This window comes from Sciurus vulgaris (genome assembly GCF_902686455.1).
Source record: "Sciurus vulgaris genome assembly, chromosome: 11".
In the NCBI taxonomy this organism is placed as follows: domain Eukaryota; kingdom Metazoa; phylum Chordata; class Mammalia; order Rodentia; family Sciuridae; genus Sciurus; species Sciurus vulgaris.
The window spans coordinates 82,772,430-82,792,488 of NC_136472.1; the positions used below are offsets into that span (position 1 = coordinate 82,772,430).

Genomic DNA, 20,059 nt, shown 5'->3' on the forward strand with positions numbered 1-20,059 from the left:
GAAATAGTGTATTCCACACAAACAGAAGCCAAAGCAAAGCAAGAGAACACTGTTTCTATTAGATTAAAAAGACTTAGTCAAAAGCAGTAAAAAGAGACAAGTTCATTATACAATTTTAAAAGGATCACTTCAACAAGAGGAAATAAAAGTTGTAAATATGTATGTACCTAACACTAATCCACCAGAATACATCATGCAAATATTAGGTCTAAAGGAAGAGAAAGATTAAATATAATAGTAGATGCAAATGTCAACACCCCTCTTTCTCTAGTGAACAGGGCATCCAGAAAAACAATTAGAGAAACATCAGAGTCACACTATACTATAGTTCATATACCTTACAGAACGTTTCATCCAATCCTTACAGAATACACACTCTTCTCATCATCACATGGAACATTCTCCAGGATAGATATGCTAGGGCATAAAACAAGTCATAATATTTTACATTTAAATTATATCATCTATCTTCTCTTATCACAAAGCAAGAAAATTAGAAATGAGCAACATGCTTCTAAATGTCCAATAGTTCAAAAAAGAAAATAAAAGGAAAACTTTTATATTCCCTGAAGCAAATAAAATGGAAACACAGAATGCCAAAACCTACGGAATATAACAAAAGGAGTAGTAAGAGAAAAGTTTATAACAATAAATTCCAACATCAAAAAAAGCAGAAAGATTTCAAGTAAGCAACCTAATAATACTACTCAAGAAACTAGAAAAGCAAGAACAAACCAAACTAAATATTAGTAGAAGGAAATAAATATCGAAGCAGAAATAAATATAATAGATACTAGAAAAAAAAATAATTTAAAAGGCCAAGGGGAAAAAAGGTAATTTTTTTGTGTGTGTGATAATAAACAAAACTGACCAATTTTGAGCTAAAATAAGAAAAAAGATTCAAATAAATAAAAATCAGAAATAAAAAAGAAACATTATATCTACAATACAGAAATACAAAGGATTATTAGGGACTATTGTAAAAAGTGATATGCCAACAAATTTGATAGCCTAGAAGAAATAATAAGTTTCTGGAAACACACGGTCTACCAAGATTAAGCCATGAAATAGAAAACCAAAACAGATCATAATGAGCAACAAAACTGAATCAGTAATAAAGTTATCCTCAAAGTAAAGCCCAGAGCCACTTTCCTTCACTGCTGAATTGTGCCAAACTTTTAAGAACAAATGTGAATTCTCCTCAAACTATTCAAAAAAAAAAGAAAAAAAAAAGTGAAAGCGAGAAAATTCTTTCAAACTCATTCTGTAAGACCAGCATTACCCTGATACCAGAATCAAAAAAGAACACAGAGACACACACACAAAGATAATTATAAACTAATATGCCTGAAGATATAGGTGCAAAATATTTCCATAAAATACTAGCAAATCAAAAGTAATATACACCATTATCAAGTGGGATTCATCTCAGGGATACAAGAAGATGGTTCTGCATATGCAAATCAATAAACATAATACATCCCATTCACAGAATGAAGGACAAAAAAAACCTGATTATCTAAATAGGTGCTGAAAAAGTATTCGGTAAAATTTAATATCTTTTCATTGTAAAAACTTTCAACAAATTAAATATAGAATCAATGTACCATAACACAATAAAGATCATATATGACAAGTCCACAGCCAACATCACACTGAATGAAGAAAAATTGAAATTTTTTCTCCAAGATCTAGAACAAGAAAAGAATGCCCACTTTCATCCCTTATTCAACAAAGTGTGGGAAGTCTTATCCAAAACAATTAGGTAAGAGATAGATATAAAGGGTTTCCAAATTGGAAAGAAGGAAGTCAACTTTTCTCTGTTTGCAAACAAAATGATCTTATATAGAGAAAAAAATTCACCAAAAAATTTAGAACTGATGAACATTTTCAATAAAGCTGAAGAATACAAAATTGACATATAAAATCACTATTATATCTATACACCAATAATAAACTCATTGAAAGAGAAATCAAGAAAGCAATCCCATTTACAATACCTACAAAAATATCTAGAAATACATTTAACTAAGTAGGTGAATGATCTCTACAATGAAAATTTAAAACATAGATGAAAGAAATTGAAGAGGATAGAAGAAGGAGGGGGAGGTGAGGAAAAGGAAGAGAAGAAAGAAGAAAAAGGAAATAAAAAGAAGAGGAGGGGAAGGAAGGAAGGAAGGAAGGAAGGAAGGAAGGAAGGAAGGAAGGAAGGAAGGAAGGAAGGAAGGAAGGAAGGAAGGAATGAAGGGGGGAGGAAGGGAGGTATTCCATGTTTATTGATTGGAAGAATTCATATTGTTAGAATGTCCAAAGTATCTACAGATTCAATATAACCCCTTGAAACACCAGGAATGTTCTTCATAGAAATGAGGGGATCCTAAAATTCAAGTGGAAACAAAAAAGACCCCAAATAGCCAAAGTCACCCTGAGTAGAAAGAATAAAGCTAAATGGATCATACACTGACTTTGAAACATACTACAAAGTGATAAAAATCCAGAATAGCATGGTACTGAAATAAATATCAGCACATAGACTAATGGAACAAAATAGAGAGTCCAGAAATAAATTTATATTTGCAGACAAATATAAATTAAATTGGCTTTTGACAAAAGCATAAGTACATACATGGGAGAAAGGAAAGTCTCTTCCCTGTGCTGGGAAAACTAGACATTTATAGGTATAATTAACAAACCACGCCCTTATCTCTTACCATACACAAAAATCAATTAAAATGGATTAAAATGTAAACCCATAGCTATGAAACAATTAGAAGAAAATACAGAGGAAATGCTTCAGGATATTAATCTGGACAAAGATTTTTTAGATAAGATCCCAAAAGCACAGGAAACCAAAGCAAAAATTTATAAGTGGGAATTACATCAAACTAAAAAGCTTCTGCACAAAAAAGGAAACTGTCAACAGAGTGAAGAGACAACCTACAGAATAGAAGAAAACATTTTCCAACTCTTCTGGATTAAATTCTAGAATATATAAAGAACTCAGACAACTCAACAGCAAAATATCAAATAATCTGATTTTTTTTAATTGGCAAATGAATAGAACAGACATTCCTCAAAAGGGGATATAAAAATGGCCAACAAGCAAGGATGTGAGAAAAAAGGTACACTCATACATTGCTGGTGGGACTGCAAATTGGTATAACCACTCTGGAAAGCAGTATGAAGATTCCTCAGAAAACCTGTAATGGAGACAGCATTTGACCTGGTTATTCCTTGTCAGCATGTACCCAAAAGACTTAAAATCAGCATACTAGCTGGGCACCATGGTGCAGGCCTATAATCTCAGTGACTAGGGAGGCTGAGGCAGGAGGATCACTAGTTCAAAGCTAGCCTCAGCAACTTAGCAAGGCCCTAAGCAATTCAGCAAGATCCTGTCCCTAAATAAAATACAGAAAAGGGCTAGGGATGTGGCTCAGTGGTTAAATGCCCCTGAGTTCAATCCCCAGTACCAAAAAAAAAAAAAAAAAAATCAGCATACTATAGTGACATGGCCACATCAATATTTATAGCAGTTCAATTCACAATAGCTAAGCTATGGAACCAACCTAGGTGCCCTTCAATAGATAAATGGATAAATAAAGTGTAGTATATATGCACAATGGAATACTACTCAGTCATAAAGAAGAATGAAATTATGGCATTTGCCAGTAAATAGAACTGGAGACTATCATGATAAATGAAATAAACCAATCCCAAAAATACAAACCCAAATGTTCTCTCTGATATGTGGATGCTGACTCACAATAAATTGGGGGTCAGGAGAGAAATAGAGGTTCACCTGATTGACTGGGGGGTGGGTAGTTGGGGGAGAATGGGAAAGAGAATGGGAAAGGCGATAGAATGAATTGGACACAGCATTCCTATGTTCATATATGAATACAAGACCAGTGTAACTCCACATCATATACAACCACAAAAATGGGAAGTTACACTCCATGATTGTGTAATACATCAAAATACATTCTACTATCATGTGTAAATAAAAAAAAAATCATTTAAAAAATGGCCAACAAGTTCAACATCACTAATCATCAGGGAAATGCAAATCAAAACCAGAATGAGATATCAACTCACTGCAGTTAGAATTGCTATTGTCAAAAATACAAAAAATAGCAAACGTTGGTGAGGAAGAGAAGAAAGGGAAACTCTCATACATTGTTGGTGGAATCTAAATTTGTAAAGCCATCTTGGAAAACAGTACAGAGGTTCTTCAAGAACCTGGGAATAGAAATACCATATGATCCAGCAATTCCACTTTGGAATATATATCCAAAGGAATGGAAATCAGTATATTGAAGAAGTATTTAAACTTTCATGTTTTTTGCAATATTGTTCACAATTGACAGGATATGGAAAAAAAACTAGGCATTTATCAACAAATAGATGGATAAAGAAAATGTGGTGTATATAAACACACAATAGACTATGATTCAATCCTTTAAAAAATGAAATCCTTTCATGTGCAGCAATATGAATGAGTACAGAGGACATTATGTTAAATAAATAAGGCTTGGAATGACAACACTCCATGTTCTCACTCATGGGTATATGTTGATCTTATAAAAACTGAGAATAAAACAGTGAGGCTGAGAAGGGTGTGGAGGAGGGATGTGATATGCTCTCTTGTCACAAGAATAGAACCCGATGGCATCTAGTATTAGCTTAGAGAAATAATTATTCTCTTTCCTTTTCCTAAAATGACTTCCATCATGTTTTTAAAAGTTCCCCTTATTTCTAATATTCTCAAATTTAATGAACAAGTCTATTTGTGCTCTTCATATACTTTACAATTTCAGCAATTATGAACATATCTATCCTTTACTTCTCCATTTCTTTTTTAAAGTACCATAAACTCAAGTGTACCTTTGTGCATAAAACTCTCCATACCTCTGATTATTTTACCAGTTGCCCTTTTCTCAAACACATTAGGTCTCATGTCTCCATGGCCACAAGTAAAATTACCTTTTTACACAAAGTCTCTCATACATGGAAGTAAGCTGGATTTTATCTTCTAGTCATATCATGCTTTCTCACCTAAAGCAGTGGAAGGAGGACTGTGAACCATTTTCTTTACACAAAGTTGCCACCTACTCTTCAAGTCAAGTACACTTAGTAGAGCTACACAAACAGGGTGCTTTCTAGTGGACCAATGGGGGCTAGCAAAGACCCTAAGTCTGCTTGTTTTTAAATGTTTTCAATATCATAGCTAGCAACACACCAGATTTTGCTCTGACTCTGCTTTGTTTCACCCACCATTCTCACACTTGATTTTGGGGCCAAAAGAGTTTGTTGCAAAAATTTATTTTCTGTGTCTGTTCATCTAACGCCATGTATTGGAAATAGAGTTACAGTTCTTCGTCCCTCTGGGTTACAAAAAATAAGGCAAAAAGTACAGGTTGAGACTATATAATAAAAAGTATGACTGCTTTACTTTATGACAAAGTACAATTTACTTTACTCCTCAGTGCCATCCTGAGGAGTTTTGACTTTCTCCCATGAATGGTTGAAAGCAAAGCAATGACATAATCACATTAGATTTAGAAAGATAAATTACTGAAATTATTGCTAAGCTGAGGAAAAATGATATAATTAATATTGTTGGGGCTCATAAAATAATACCCAAAATGAAGCAAAACCTTACCTTCTCCTGCCTTCCCTTCTCTTGCCCCTCATTCTCTACCAGGGCAATTCATATAAGCTAGAACACTTTTCCTGAATACCCAGTCATAAATCCTAAAAATATTACTCTAATTTTTCCTCACTTTTCTGTGTAATATCTACTCATATAAAAATTAGGACCCTCATTCCACAGTGGGCTTTTCCCATGGCTAGGAGGAAGAAATGCTATAACTGGGTAGCCAAAATGAATCTGGACAGACAGGCCTTGCTGGGTTCCCCTCTCAGTCTGTTTCCATTAATTCATACCCTTTCTTCCAATCCCATTTCTACAAGGCTGTCAATATTTCATCACACGTAAGCATAAAATCAGTTTAGTTCAGTGATACAGAATGTGATTATTATGTGTAAGGCCCTGGGTTCAATCCTCAGCACCAAATAAAAGCAAAAAAGGAAAAAAAAAAAAAAAAAAAAAACTTCTATTGTATCTTTGGATCTTCAATCTGAAAGGCTCCCATGTCTCTTAAAATTTTGATTAAATTTGTTATGTTTTTCTTCTGTTAATGTGTTGTTATGGTAGTGTCATCCATTACCTTATGATGGGTAAGAAAAGATATAATTCCTTTTATTCCCTATAATACCTGTGGATTTATGACTTTAAATTACAATGATGACATCCATCTATATACCAAATCATTACTCTCATTTTTACTGACCTCGTGGAATTCAGAACAGAAATGAATACTAGAGATAAAGTAGAAAAAAAAATCTCATGCATGATAGCCTCAAAAAAATAGATTCCTATGAATAAATCTTACCAAGGAGATGAAGGACTTCTACAATGAAAATTGTAGAACACTGAAGAAAGAAATGTAAGAAGACACTAAAAAATGGAAAGGCCTCCCATGTTCATGGATAGGCAGAATTAATATTGTTAAAATGATCATACTACCAAAACTAATATACAAAGTCAATACAATATCCATTAAAATACAAATGACATTATTCACAGAATTAGGGGGAAAAAAGTACTAAAATTATTTTGGAAAAATAAGTCTCAGAATAGCCGAAGAAATTCTAAACCAAAAATGCAATGCTGGAAGCATCACAATACCCAACTTCAAATTATGCTACAGGCTATGGCAACAAAAATAGCACTCACTTTATGTGTAATATGTCAAAATGCTTTCTACTGTCATGTATAACTAATTAGAACAAATTAAAAAAAAAAAAAACACTGAATTGGCATACAAACACATAGACAAATGGTACAGAATAGATTACACAGAGACAAACACACAGATACTTTCCTCTGGTTCTTCACAAAGACACCAAAAACATACACTGGTAATTTTTAACAGTCCTAGGAAAACTGGTAATTCATATGTAGAAAAATGAGATAAAATCCCTATCCCTTACCCTGAACAAAAATCAACTCAAAAGATCCAAGATATAAAAGAGATCAGAAGAGAAATTTTGCAACTTCTAGATGAAAACATTGGGTCAACATTCAAGCATAAGTGCAAGCAACAACTTCCTCAATAGGACTCCTAAAGCTCAGGAGATAATATCAAAATTGATAAATGGATGTCATTAAATTAAAAAGATTCTGCACAGCAAAAGAAACAAGAACAAGAGAGAACACACAGAATGAGAGAAAGTCTTTGTTAGCTACTCTTTTAACACAGGATTTATATTCAAAATATAGAAAGTACTCAAAAAGTTTAACACCAAAAAAAAACTAAATAAATAAATGAAAACATGAGCTAAACAGACACTCCTCAAAAGAAGAAATACAAATGGCCAACAAATATATGAAAAAATATTCAATATCTTTAGAAATTATGGAAAGACAAATTAAAGCTACACTGACACTTCACCTCACTCCAGTTAGAATGGCAGCCATCAAGAATACAAATAACAATAAATGCTGGAGAGGATGTGGAGGAAACAGAACACTGAAACTCTGTTGATGGGTTCGTATAACCGCTATGGTAGTAAGAAAGCAGGTTCTTCAAAAGACTAGAAATGGAACTAAGGTAGAAGACATAAGAATAGGTATTGAAAGAATGAACATTTTTTTAAGCTGTTTTAAAGAGTGAACATTTCTAAGCTGTAAGCTGTTCTAAAGAATGAACATTTTTTTATCTTAACTCCCTAAGGTCTCCTGCCCATTGTCTTAACTCTCTGATGTCACCCTCCTGGTTATCTTAACTCCCTGAGGTCACTCTCCCAGTTATCTTAACTCCCTGAGGTCACCCTCCCAGTGATGGGAGCAAAAGCCCCTAAAAGCTGTTCCAGGAAATAGCCCCAAACAGAGGGTAAAAGAGTAAATTGGGCTAGATGACTAAATAGTGCTCAAACAGTAGGATTACCAGAAACTATTGACCAGAATCTACGCCCTATTGTAAAACATTGTGAAACATGTTGTATGTTATCAGACAACTTAGACCCCCTTTGGAATTTCCCGGCAGCTTTGTTCCCCCATTTTTTCTTTTCTTTTCCCTTTTCTCCCTTTCATGTGCGACCCCTCCCGATGTGTGGTTTTCTGCCTTTATAAGCTTGTAAGATTTTCTGCTAGGGACTCGACCCTTGCACTCCTGCGTGAGTCACGAGTCGGGTCCCAGCGCGCTGGAATAAACACCTCTTGCGGTTTGCATCAAGTGACGCCTCCTGTGGTTGATTGGGGTTGCCGTCGGTCCGAGGGATAGAGTCGGGGTCTCCTTTTTGGAGGTCCTTCAGTATAATGGAAACATACAGGAGAACACAAGAGTGGCCATGTTTAAAGTCTGCTTTCACGTGCATTTAAAAAAAAAAAAAGAAAAAGTCCAAATTTAATAGAGATGAAATCAAGGAAATTGAAACCAAAAAAAAAAAAAAAAAAATCCAAAAGTTGACCAAAGAAAAACTTGGTTCTTTTAAAAATTAAATAAAAATTATACACTCTTAGCCAAGTTAGTGTAGTGAAAGAGAAAACTTAAATTACTAAAATTCATGGTGAAAACAGAAATATCATGATGGATACTACTAAAAAGCAGATAATGATAAAAAAAATCTATTTTCAAACTACAGCACACTAAAGAAAGAAATTAAAGAAAACCTTAAAGATGAAAAGATCTCTTGTGCTCTTGAATAGGCAGAATTAATATTGTCAAAATGGCCATACTACCAAAAGCACTATACATACTCAATGCAATTCCAATCAAAATCCCAATGATGTACCTCATAGAATAAGGGAAAGTAGTCATGAAATTCATTTGAAAAAATAAGAGACCTGGAATAGCCAAAGCAATCCTTAGCAAGAAAAGTGAAGCAAGAGGCATCACAATACCAGATCTTAAACTATACTACAGAACCATAGTAACAAAAATGCATGGTACTGGCATCAATGGTACAGAACAGAAGACACAAAGACAAACTCACATAAAAACAGTTATCTCATATTAGACAAAGCTGCCAAAAAACATACAATGGAGAAAAGATAGCCTGTTCAACAAATGGTGCTGGGAAAACTGGAAATTCACATGTAGCGCAATGAAATTAAACCCCTATCTCTCACCCTGCCCAAAACTCAAATCAGAATGGATCAAGGACCTGGGAATTAGACCAGAGTACCTGCACCTTATAGAGGAAAAAGTTGGTCCAAATCTTCATCATGTTCACTTAGGACCAGACTTCCTTAACAAGACTCACCAAGTGCAAGAATTAAAATCAAGAATCAATAAATGGGATGGATTCAAACTAGAAAGTTTTTCTCAGTAAAAGAAACAATCAATAATGTGAAGAGACAGCCCACAAAATGGGAGAAAATCTTTACCACATGAACTTCAGATAGAGCACTAATCTCCAGGATTTATAAAGAATTCAAAAAATTTAACACCAAAAATACAAATAACCCAATCAATAAATGGGGTAAGGAACTGAGCAGACACTTCACAGAAGAAGATCTACGAGCAATCAACAGATATATGAAAAATTGTTCAACACCTCTAGTAATTAGAAAAATTCTAATCAAAACTACCCTAAGATTTCATCTCACCCCAATTAGAATGATGATTATCAAGAACACAAGATGGGGGGGGGGGGGGGTCGAGGAAAAAAAATAACAGAATGAATCAAATACCATTACCCTATGTAAATGTATGATTACACAAATGATATGCCTCTACTTCATGTACAGAGAAATAAGTTGTACCCCATTTGTTTACAATAAAATAAATAAATAAATAAAACACAAGCAACAATAGATGTTGACAAAGATGTGGGGAGAAAATACACTCATACATTGCTGATGGCATTGCACATTGGTGCAGCCACTCTGGAAAGCAGTATGGAGATTTCTTAGAAACTAAATGGACCCACCTTTTGACCCAGTTATCCCACTCCTTGGCCTATACCCAAAGAACTTAAAATCAGCATACTACAGTGACACAGCCACATCAATGTTCATAGCAACTCAATTCACAATAGCTAGATTGGGGAACCAAACTAGATGCCCTTCAATTGATGAATGGATAAAGAAACTGTGGTATATATACACAACAGAATATTACTCAGCCTTAAAAAAGAATAAAATTATGGCATTTGCAAGTAAATGGATGGAGTTGGAGAATTATCAAGCTAAGTGAGATAAGCCAATCCCCAAAAAAAAAAAAAAAAAAAAAACAAAGGCAAAATGTTTTCTCTGACAAGTGGATGCTGATACATATGGGCAGGGGGGAGTAAGGGAAAAATGTAGGAACTCTGGGCTGTGTAGAGGGAAATGAGGGGAGGGAAGGGGGCACAAGGTAAGAAATATGGTGAAATGAGACAGGCATCATTACCCTATATACATGTATGATTACATGAATGGTGTGACTCTACATCATGTACAACCAAAGAAATGAAAAGTTGTACTTGATTTGTGTAGAATGAATCAAAATGCATTCTATTGTCATATATAACCAAATAGATCAAACAATAAAACAACTACCTTCAAAATTTATAATCTAATACAATAGAAAATCTTAGAGACATTGACAAATTTCTATAGAAATATGAATTATCCACTCAGGAGGATATACACAATTAATACAGATCAATTTCAGTCAATGAAATAGAAGAAACCATCAAAATCCTACTAACAAAGAAAAGCCCAGGACCAGATGGATTCTCAGCCAAGTTCTATAAGACCTTCAAAGAAGGACTAACATCAATTTTTCTCAAATTATTCCATGAAATAGAAAAAATTGTAAAAAATGAAACATTCTACAAGACCTTTAAAGAAGAACTGATATGAATACTCCTCCAAAAGTATTCCAGGAAATAGAAAAGGAGGGAACCTTTCCAAATTCATTCTATGAGGCTAGTATCACTCTGATACCAAAACCAGACAAAGACACATCAAGGAAAGAAAACTTTACACCAATATCCCTGATAAACATAGATGCAAAAATCCTTAACAAAATACTGGCAAATCGCATACAAAAATATATTAAAAAGATAGTGTACCATGATCAAGTGGGGTTTATCCCAGGGATTCAAGGTTGGTTCAACATCTGGAAATCAATAAACGTAATTCATTGCATCAATAGGCTTAAAGTTAAGAATCACCTGATTATTTCAATAGATGTTGGCGAAGATGTGGGGGAAAAGGCACACTCTTACATTGCTGGTGGAGTTGCAAATTGGTGCAGCCACTCTGGAAAGCAGTGTGGAGAATCCTCAGAAAACCTGGAATGGAGCCACCTTTTGACCTAGTTTATGCCCTTCGACAGCTGAATGGATAAAGAAAATGTGGTATATATGTACCCATGGAGTATTATTCATCCATTAAGAAGAAAGACTTCATGACATTTGCTGGTAAATGGATGGATCTGGAGACTATTATGCTAAGTGAACAGTCCCCAAAAGCCAAAGGTTGAATGTTTTCTCTGATATGTGGATGCTAACCCATATTATCCAATAAGTGGAGAAGGAATAGAAATTCAGTAGGATTGAGCAGGGGCAGTGATAAAAAAAAAAAAAAAGGACAGAGGAATGAATTGAACACAACTTTCCTATGTACATATATAAATATGCCACATACCACAGTGTGAATCTCCACATTGTATACATCCACAGGACTGGGATTCTAATTAGAATAAGATATGATCCATGCTTGTATACATATATCAAAATAGATTCTACCGTAACTAAAAAGAACCAATTTTAAAAAAAGAGTTGTACTTTCTTTCATATGTGTAAGCTAGAAAGAAAAAAGAAAATAGGTGGGGAAGGAGGATCAGAATCTCATGAAAATAAAAGAGACCAGTTGAGGAAGGGAGCCAGGAAGGGAGGAAGAAAGGGGAAAACGAGGTACCGTAGAAGGATATATTATAATGTTGTGCTCATGTGCAAATACATTAAAAATTTTTCACTATTATGTATAATGCACCAATATAAAATATGAAAAAAAGAAATAAATTTAGGCCAGTCTCCTCATTTTACAGAAGACAATGGTCCTAGAGTAGTTAACCTGCCGATGTAACACAGCTAGTAATACGAGTATAATTGTTTATAAGTGTTTTATGTTTAATAAACAACTATTAAATATGTATTCACTAATAGATTATATGAAATTTAAGTTAGTAAATGACTTAGGAATTATCCCCACATCTGTTGAGATGGATTATAAAACTATTATTGATTTGACTTTTGCAATGGAACAATTAGTACATCACATGTAAAAAAAATTAAAATACAGATTTTCAGTCACAGAAAATTACTTTGAAGGATTAAAATTTATCCACCACCTTCTAATTACAACAAAAGTAGCCATTGCAGCCAAATTCTGCATTATTAATTCAGTGCCCCTTTACTCCTAACCCTCCCTTTCTTTTGTAATTACACCCTATTTCCTAATACTAGGCTTCTTGTTGAATTGCTAATAAAATCCAAGAAATGCCTGAGGAATTTAATTCAGATGTAAATGGAATTATTTGGGTTGCTTCTGTCTCTGCTTTTAAAAAATTATAATATGAAACAGTGTGCTATTGCTGAAAGCCCTACAGATTTCTCAGCTTGACACTTGAAGTAATTTAGAGGACTAAAGGAGGAAAAAAAAATCTGTGACTGCTTTACAGCTAATTTATTTACAACAACCACAGAATTGAGAAAAATCTACCCACACTTGTATGCCCACAGAGAAAGAAAAATGAATTCTTTTCAAAACAGCAGCTACTTTTTGTCCTCCTGGTGCTTCTCCTCATTTTGTTTTCTTTTCTTTCCTCCTCACTTTGGGTAACTTCAACATTTTAATTGCAATTTTAAATTTACTTCTGAGTTCAACCTAAGTAGGAAATATACCAAAAGAAGCAGGATACTACCCCATTGTCAAACCATCTTCCAAATACGTATTATGTTGAAGGGAACCCCCAGAGACCTGTTGTACAAACTAACTTGTCAATTATGGATGTTATCTATGTATTTGATGGGTCTATGAACTCCACGAGGTTCTTTGATCATAAAATAGGTCAAAATGAAAATTTTTAGCTTATGGGGACAGTAAGACATGAGACTTTAATCTTTTAAGGTAAATATATTGTCAATAGCAGTTTTCTTTTTTTCTTTGTAGGTTTGCATAATATGTAACAACTTGGACAGTAGAAAAATGTTGACCTGTTAGCTCTGAGTTTCTATTTTTGGTTTTGTTTTGTTTTATTTTGTTGGTGCTGGGGATTGAACTTAGGTCTCACCCATAATAGGCATGTGCTCTACCACTGAGTTGCATCTCCAGGCCATTTTTTAAATTTTATTTTGAGACAGGGTCTCATTAAATTAACCACTCTGGCCTTAAATTTGCAATATTCCTGCATCAACCTCCCAAGAATCTGGGACGGCAGGCATGTGCCACCACATCCAGCTAGTCTTAGTTTCTATAATTCCATGATTTTTCATGTTCTGTTTCTGTGTCATAGCACAAACATTTAAGATCACCAGGACAAGGGTCCTAAGGAGGTCCTTCAAAAGGGAGTGGACCTTAACTGAGACTGCAAAGATCCTTTATATCATCACGAAAATGAATTAAAAGATGGGTCAAAGTGAGGCACAGACTGAATTTATTGAAAGAACGAAAGAAAGAAGTATACACTCTGAGAAACAGGGTAGAGTAGCAGGCATGAAAGAAGAACTCACTAGCTACATTCTTAGCTAAGCATACTAATGCATGGAAGATCAATAGTACAGGAACAAGATCTAAGAGGAAGTTTTAAGTTCTCCTTGGTGTTGGTAACTTGCCTTGTTACCACCAGTATGGGGAGAGGGGTCATTTACTGACTTGTCAATCATGACTGGGTTGGGGTGAGGAGATCATTTTCTTTTCTTTTTGATGGATTTTGCTTTGTGGACAGAATATTGTGGTTGTTCCATTTTGTTTTGTTTTGTTTTGTTTTGTTTTGTTTTTACTGTTGATGAGATCTAATAACTGATTCAATAGTGCTACTTGTGACCTTTAAATCCAGACTTTTGATCCATGTGAAAGTAGACTTTAAATCTGAACTTTAAATCATAGCCATTCTTGTGTTGTCCCACATCTCCTTTCTACCTATACTTATGTCTTTTATCCTACTTCAGTTCCATAGCCAAAAATGTCAAAGTAAACAGTTTCAACACTGAATTAATGTAACAGTGGCTACCCTTTGCCCCTTTGAGAATTGTCCTTTGATTTCCCTTCCCTTTGCTCAGCATTCTAAATTCTAAAGAAAAGCCATATCTAAGTGTGTAAGATTTTAACCCATAAATAATCTTTCTTTAGATTTACAAAACCAGAATGTCTGGTGAACTTCAGATAACATTATTGCTAGATAGAGCTATAAGTAATTGATTCTCTTGTTTATATTTTTCTATAATGTCTTCATATTTCACAATACCAATGCCAAATTTTATATTTACATCCCTTGCCAGTTTTTTAATTATTCCAAAACAAGAAATTAAAAGAAACTGGACTCCTGGAGTACAGAAAAAAATTGTCCCTCTCTAGGTGTATTTCTACAGCACATATAACTTACGGTAAAACACACTCTTGCTGAAGCTTAACTCACAAACTTTAAAAGTTACATGAGAACTTTATTCACCAAAATAGAGTCATTTGATATAACAAATAAGTAAAATAGAATGCCCTAGCCCCCAAAAAAAGTTTTAGAAAATAAAAGAATCTGTTATTTTCAGGTACTTATTCTTGATATTATTAGCAACATATAAAGAAGAGGCTGGGGTATAGCTCAATGGTAGATCATTTGACTAGCATGTGTGAGACTCTGGATTCAATTCCCAGTGCTGAAAAATGAAGCACAATAAAAGAAGAAATGGAGACATAATGACAGAAAAACTTGCGATAATGCATCATTTTCAAAAAAATTGAACTTCTAAAAATATATATAATCATTAAGCTTTTTAAAAATCACAATGTATGAATTAATCATCAAATTGGAATGAGCTGAAGTGCAAATTATTACATGGAAAGATGGGTATGAGAAAATTACCAAAAATGCAACTCAAAAACAGAAATATAATGAGAGGATGAAAGTTGCAGAGTACAAAACAAGGAAGACATTCATCAGTCTGTTTGAACAGAAGTTCCAAGAGAAAGATGAATAGAGAAAATATTAAAGAAATAATAGCTATGAATTGGTGAAAACCATGATTAGATTAACCTTATATAAAATTAACCTTACATAAAAATTAAAAAAGAAATCTATACCTAGATACATAACGGAGAAACTGAAGGAAATCAAAAAGAAAACAAAATTATAAAACAAACTCACAAAAGAAACCACTTTGAATGCAACAAAAAAAATTAGATGGACAATAGCCTAATTATTATCTCATTATTCACAAATATGATTAAATGCTAAACAGCATTCTAGCATCTGAGAATACAGCAGTGAACAAAGAGCAAGCAAAATTTCCATTCATAAAGCTTACACCCTGGCTGTAGGCTGGCAGCCTAGTGGGATGGCAGATGAGGAAGACCCAACTTTTGAGGAGGAAAATGAAGAGATTGGAGGAGGTGCAGAAGGTGGGCAGGGTAAAGGAAAGAGATTTTTTTCTAAGGAATACGATGTATGATGTATGGGTTTGGGGATGACCAGAACCCTTACACTGAGTCAGTGGATATTCTTGAAGACGTTGTCATAGAGTTCATCACTGAAATGACTCACAAGGAAATGTCAATTGGAAGACAAGGTCAAGTACAAGTTGAAGATATTGTCTTCTTGATGTGAAAGGACCCAAGGAAGTTTGCTAGGGTTAAAGACTTGCTTACTATGAACAAAGAGTTGAAACAAGCTAGAAAAGCATTTGATGAAGCAAACTATGTATCCTGGTACTTTTTGTACTTTATGAAATTTTATTATCTTCTGTGGAAATCATATATAATAATTGTGTATTTTCTACAATAATGTCCTAATACCTAGGCATGTAAATGAAAGATGAAGAAACAAAGTTTTCAGCCTTTATTTTTATGTCTTTGATTTTAGATCAATATTTGAATCTTTAATTGCCTGCCTTTACATGACCATACTTGAATTACTTACTGGGTTTTAATGACTACATGTACATTAAAGTATCTTGAAAATTATGCAGTTCCTTCTGACTTTTGACTATCTAAAGCATGAAGTAGTATGTATATATTTGGTATATTTGTGCCATTATAAGCTGTACTATAGCTGTATAATATGTGAAATCTAAATGTCATTTTGACCATGACAGCTGAGACATATGCCTTACATATTCTGAAGTTTTTAGACAACTGTGGTCTGAGAGGTTAGTAAAGACAGTGAACTGGTTTGTGTTTCTTCTAAGGAGATGATATTTGAAACTACAAGTTTTTCTAAGAATGATTATGTGTCTTAAAAGATAATTGGTTTTAATATTCTTTTCTAAAGAGTGATTTTTTTATTTTATTTTTTTAGAAACTTAAAGTTACATGTTGATGCTTTCATGTTGAAAGGCCGTTTTGATTTAAAACCTTTTGGGACTGATATTACTTTTTAAATTTTAAAACTCATTTTTCCCGATCATCTATTTTCAGTAGCAGGAATGGCAATGTTTAATGAGTTAATGGCAGGATAAGCATTTGAGGTAGCATTTTATTAACATATTTTTCAGTACACGTGGAAGTGTGTAGTTGACTGAAACCATATGTAGCTACAGAAAACACTTTTGTAGTTCAGAATATACAGGTTTTGTGTGTAGTTAGCTCATTGCATTAAATTATTGACCTTAGCTTAAAATAAGGATTAAAATTGCATTTAAAGACATCATTGAATGTTTCTGTTTGTGAAACTGAACTTTTTGATTCCACTGCATCTATAAATCAGTATCTGGGAAAATTTTACTTGCTTAACCTATTGATACAAGGAAAAAAGCATGAAAAATTAAACAAAAAAAAGCTTACACCCTGATGATAGAAATATAGTAATATCTACAAAGTATAAATACAAAATAAATATAAAAACAAAATTATAAATTCACTTTTTCTTTCATTTTGTGGCACTTTTTATGTGCCAAATACTGTCATTCAAGGTACTAGAATATATCAATATTTGGGGGTAGGCAAAAATTATTACCTTCACAGAGCTTACATCCTAAGAGGATAGACAAATAATAGACATAGAGGGAACAAAGGAGGGGAGGGAAAGGGAAGTGTTAGGATTTAGATGTGAGGTGTCCTCCAAAAGTTCAGGTGTGAGGTAATGTCAGAGAGTTCAGAGGTGAAACAATTGGGTTAAGAGAATTTTAACCTAATCAGTGCATAAATGTCCTGACAGGGATTAACTGGATGGTGTCTGTGGGCAGGCAGGGTGAGGCTGGAGGAGGTGGGTACCTGGGGTATGTCTTTGGGGTAAACTTTGTCGTTGTTCAGCGGAGCTCTCTCTGGCTTCCTGATGCAATGTTCCCAGCTGCTTTCCTCTGCCACACACTTCTGCTCTGATGCTCTGCTTCAACTTGGGCCCCAAGGAATGGAACCAGCTGTATGTGGATGAAGACCTCTGAAACTGCAAGTACCAAAATAAACTTTCCTCCTCTAAAATCATTCTTGTCAGGTCTTTTGACCACAGTAGCAAAAAACAAGAAGGTCCTGAGTAATGAAACTGATCAAATGATATGTATTTATGTGTATTTATGGTACAGTGAATCCCACTGCTATGTAACATTATAATGAACCAATAAAAGATTTTCAAAAAAGAAAAAGTAAGACATAAAAATATCTTTAATATACACACATGGGAAGGGGAAAAGGTATGGGGCATGGGAGTAGGTAGGCTAGTTGAGTGAACCAGACATTATTACCTCACGTACGTATATGGCTGCATGACTGACGGAACCTACAATATGTATAATCAGAAAAAATGAGAAATTACATTCCATTCATGTATGAGCTGTCAAAATGCATAAATGCATTCTACTGTCCTGTATAACTAATTAGAATATAAAAAAATTAATTAAAAAAAGAAAAAAATATGTATTTGTATGTATAGGCTGTAATAATTGTTATTTTTAAAAATTGAGTAGGATAATGAGGGCAGAAGTGGCAACTGCAGCTGAGACTACAGAAAGTTGAGATTTTAAATAGACTAAAGTTAAGACTCACTAGTTATTCAAGTAGTTTTTGAAAAAGGAGTTCCAACCGAACTAGCATTAGAGAAAATAATAAATGTATATTCAGATTTTAAAAAAGTGACCTTGACAGACTCTTACTAACCATATCAAATAATGTGTAAAGAAAACTGCATAAGAAAAGGTGTGGGATATAAAAATAAAAATTAAGACCAAAAAGTCCTTTCAGGCACACATTATGCGTTTACAAAAATTATCTGCATAATGCTACAATCATCTCTCAACTAACACTAAATACCAAGAATTAGTGCACAGAATATGAAGCAATCAAATGGGAGACCAAGAATAAAGAGAAAATTATTCAAAAATCACATTCATACTTTCCATAAAAATATACTACATAAAAATGACACTGCTAAAAAAAAAAAACCAGTTTGAATTTCCATTTTATAATGGATATATAAAATACTTAGAAATTAACAGCTTAATATATAGAAAATATGTGGGTTACAAATAAAGTGGTACTTAGGAGAAATTACAGCCAAAATGCATATATTTGAAAAAACATATGAAAAACTCTTAGCCAAGATTTCAACACAGAAGTTAAAAGATAAATAAAGTAAACCAAAAGAAATCAGAATGAAGAAAGTTGTAAAGATGGAAATCAAATTTAACAAAATAGAAAGCAGAATAATATAGGGCGAATTACTAAATACAAATTGGGTCTTTGAAATGAAAAGTAGTCATCAACTTTCTGATTATTGATCATGAAAACATGAGAGAAAAAAGCAATATTAGAAATAAAAATAAGCATAGTTACAAGTAAAGATTTAAGAATCATAAGATAATAGGAACAAATTTGTCAGTAAATTTAAGAACAGGCAAAATCAGAAAATTACTGGAAAAAATAAGCTACTTAAAGAAAGTAAAAGAAATACACTACTCGAATAACCTATAACCAGCTGAGATGCTAAATCAGAAATCACAAAATTAACCTAAAAAAGGGTACCATGCTCAGATGGTTTCAAAGACAAGTTTTAACCACACCTTCAGGCAACTGATAATAACCCCATCTTATACAAAATGCTTCAGAGAACAAATTAAATGAGAAAGAGCTCCCATCATTCTTTATGAAGACAATGTGACCTCAGTACAATAATTAGACAAGGATGATGACATGAGAAAGGAAAATTACAATCTAGTTCTCATTTATAAGCACAGACACCAAAATCTTAAAGAAGACATTAGCAAGTCAATTCCAGGGTTCTACTTTTTAAATATATCTTAAAGGAGTGTCTCCAGCACATGGCAGACTAGAGTTGCATATTCCCCTCCACAATGAAGGACCCAAACAAGAAAAAAAACAAAAGCTATTTCACTGAATTATTTGAGGAAGAGCATCAGAGTACAGTGGGAATATGGTAGAGATGTTGCAAGATAGAGAGAAATACAATGGGGCCCCAAAAGAAGGGAACTATACACACAGCAGTGACCATTATGTCTCTCAAGAACAACAGTGAATGGGCTGGGGATATAGCTCAGTTGGTAGAGTGCTTGCCTTGCAAGCACAAAGCCCTGGGTTTAATCCCCAGCACTGCCAAAAAAAAAAAAAAAAAAAAAAAAAAGAACAACAGTTAACAAAGAGGCACTGTCCTTAGTGTGGATTTCAGCTAAGGAATCTAAACAGACACTATACTAAAGTGCCCATCTGGACCCAAAAACCAACACAACATATCCAATCAACACATTATTAGCAGAAAGTCCTTTACTAAAAAAGCTACCCTATAAAACTGACAACAACAACTGACCAGTCAGATGTACAAACACTAATGTGGGGACATAA

The 20,059-nt window shown here is 33.8% G+C and overlaps 1 protein-coding gene and 1 pseudogene across 8 annotated transcripts in view; one reads left to right on the top strand and one right to left on the bottom strand.

Moving 5' to 3' along the window:
• Positions 1 to 20,059, bottom strand: part of DLG2 (discs large MAGUK scaffold protein 2) — a gene marked incomplete at its 3' end in the record, with an annotated part of 2,081,919 nt that overhangs the window by 1,987,254 nt on the left and 74,606 nt on the right. The window lies entirely within an intron of this gene.
• LOC306639594 (transcription initiation factor TFIID subunit 13-like) lies at positions 15,545 to 16,990 on the top strand (annotated as a pseudogene). The gene has a single exon. The product of its transcript is annotated as a transcription initiation factor TFIID subunit 13-like (transcript).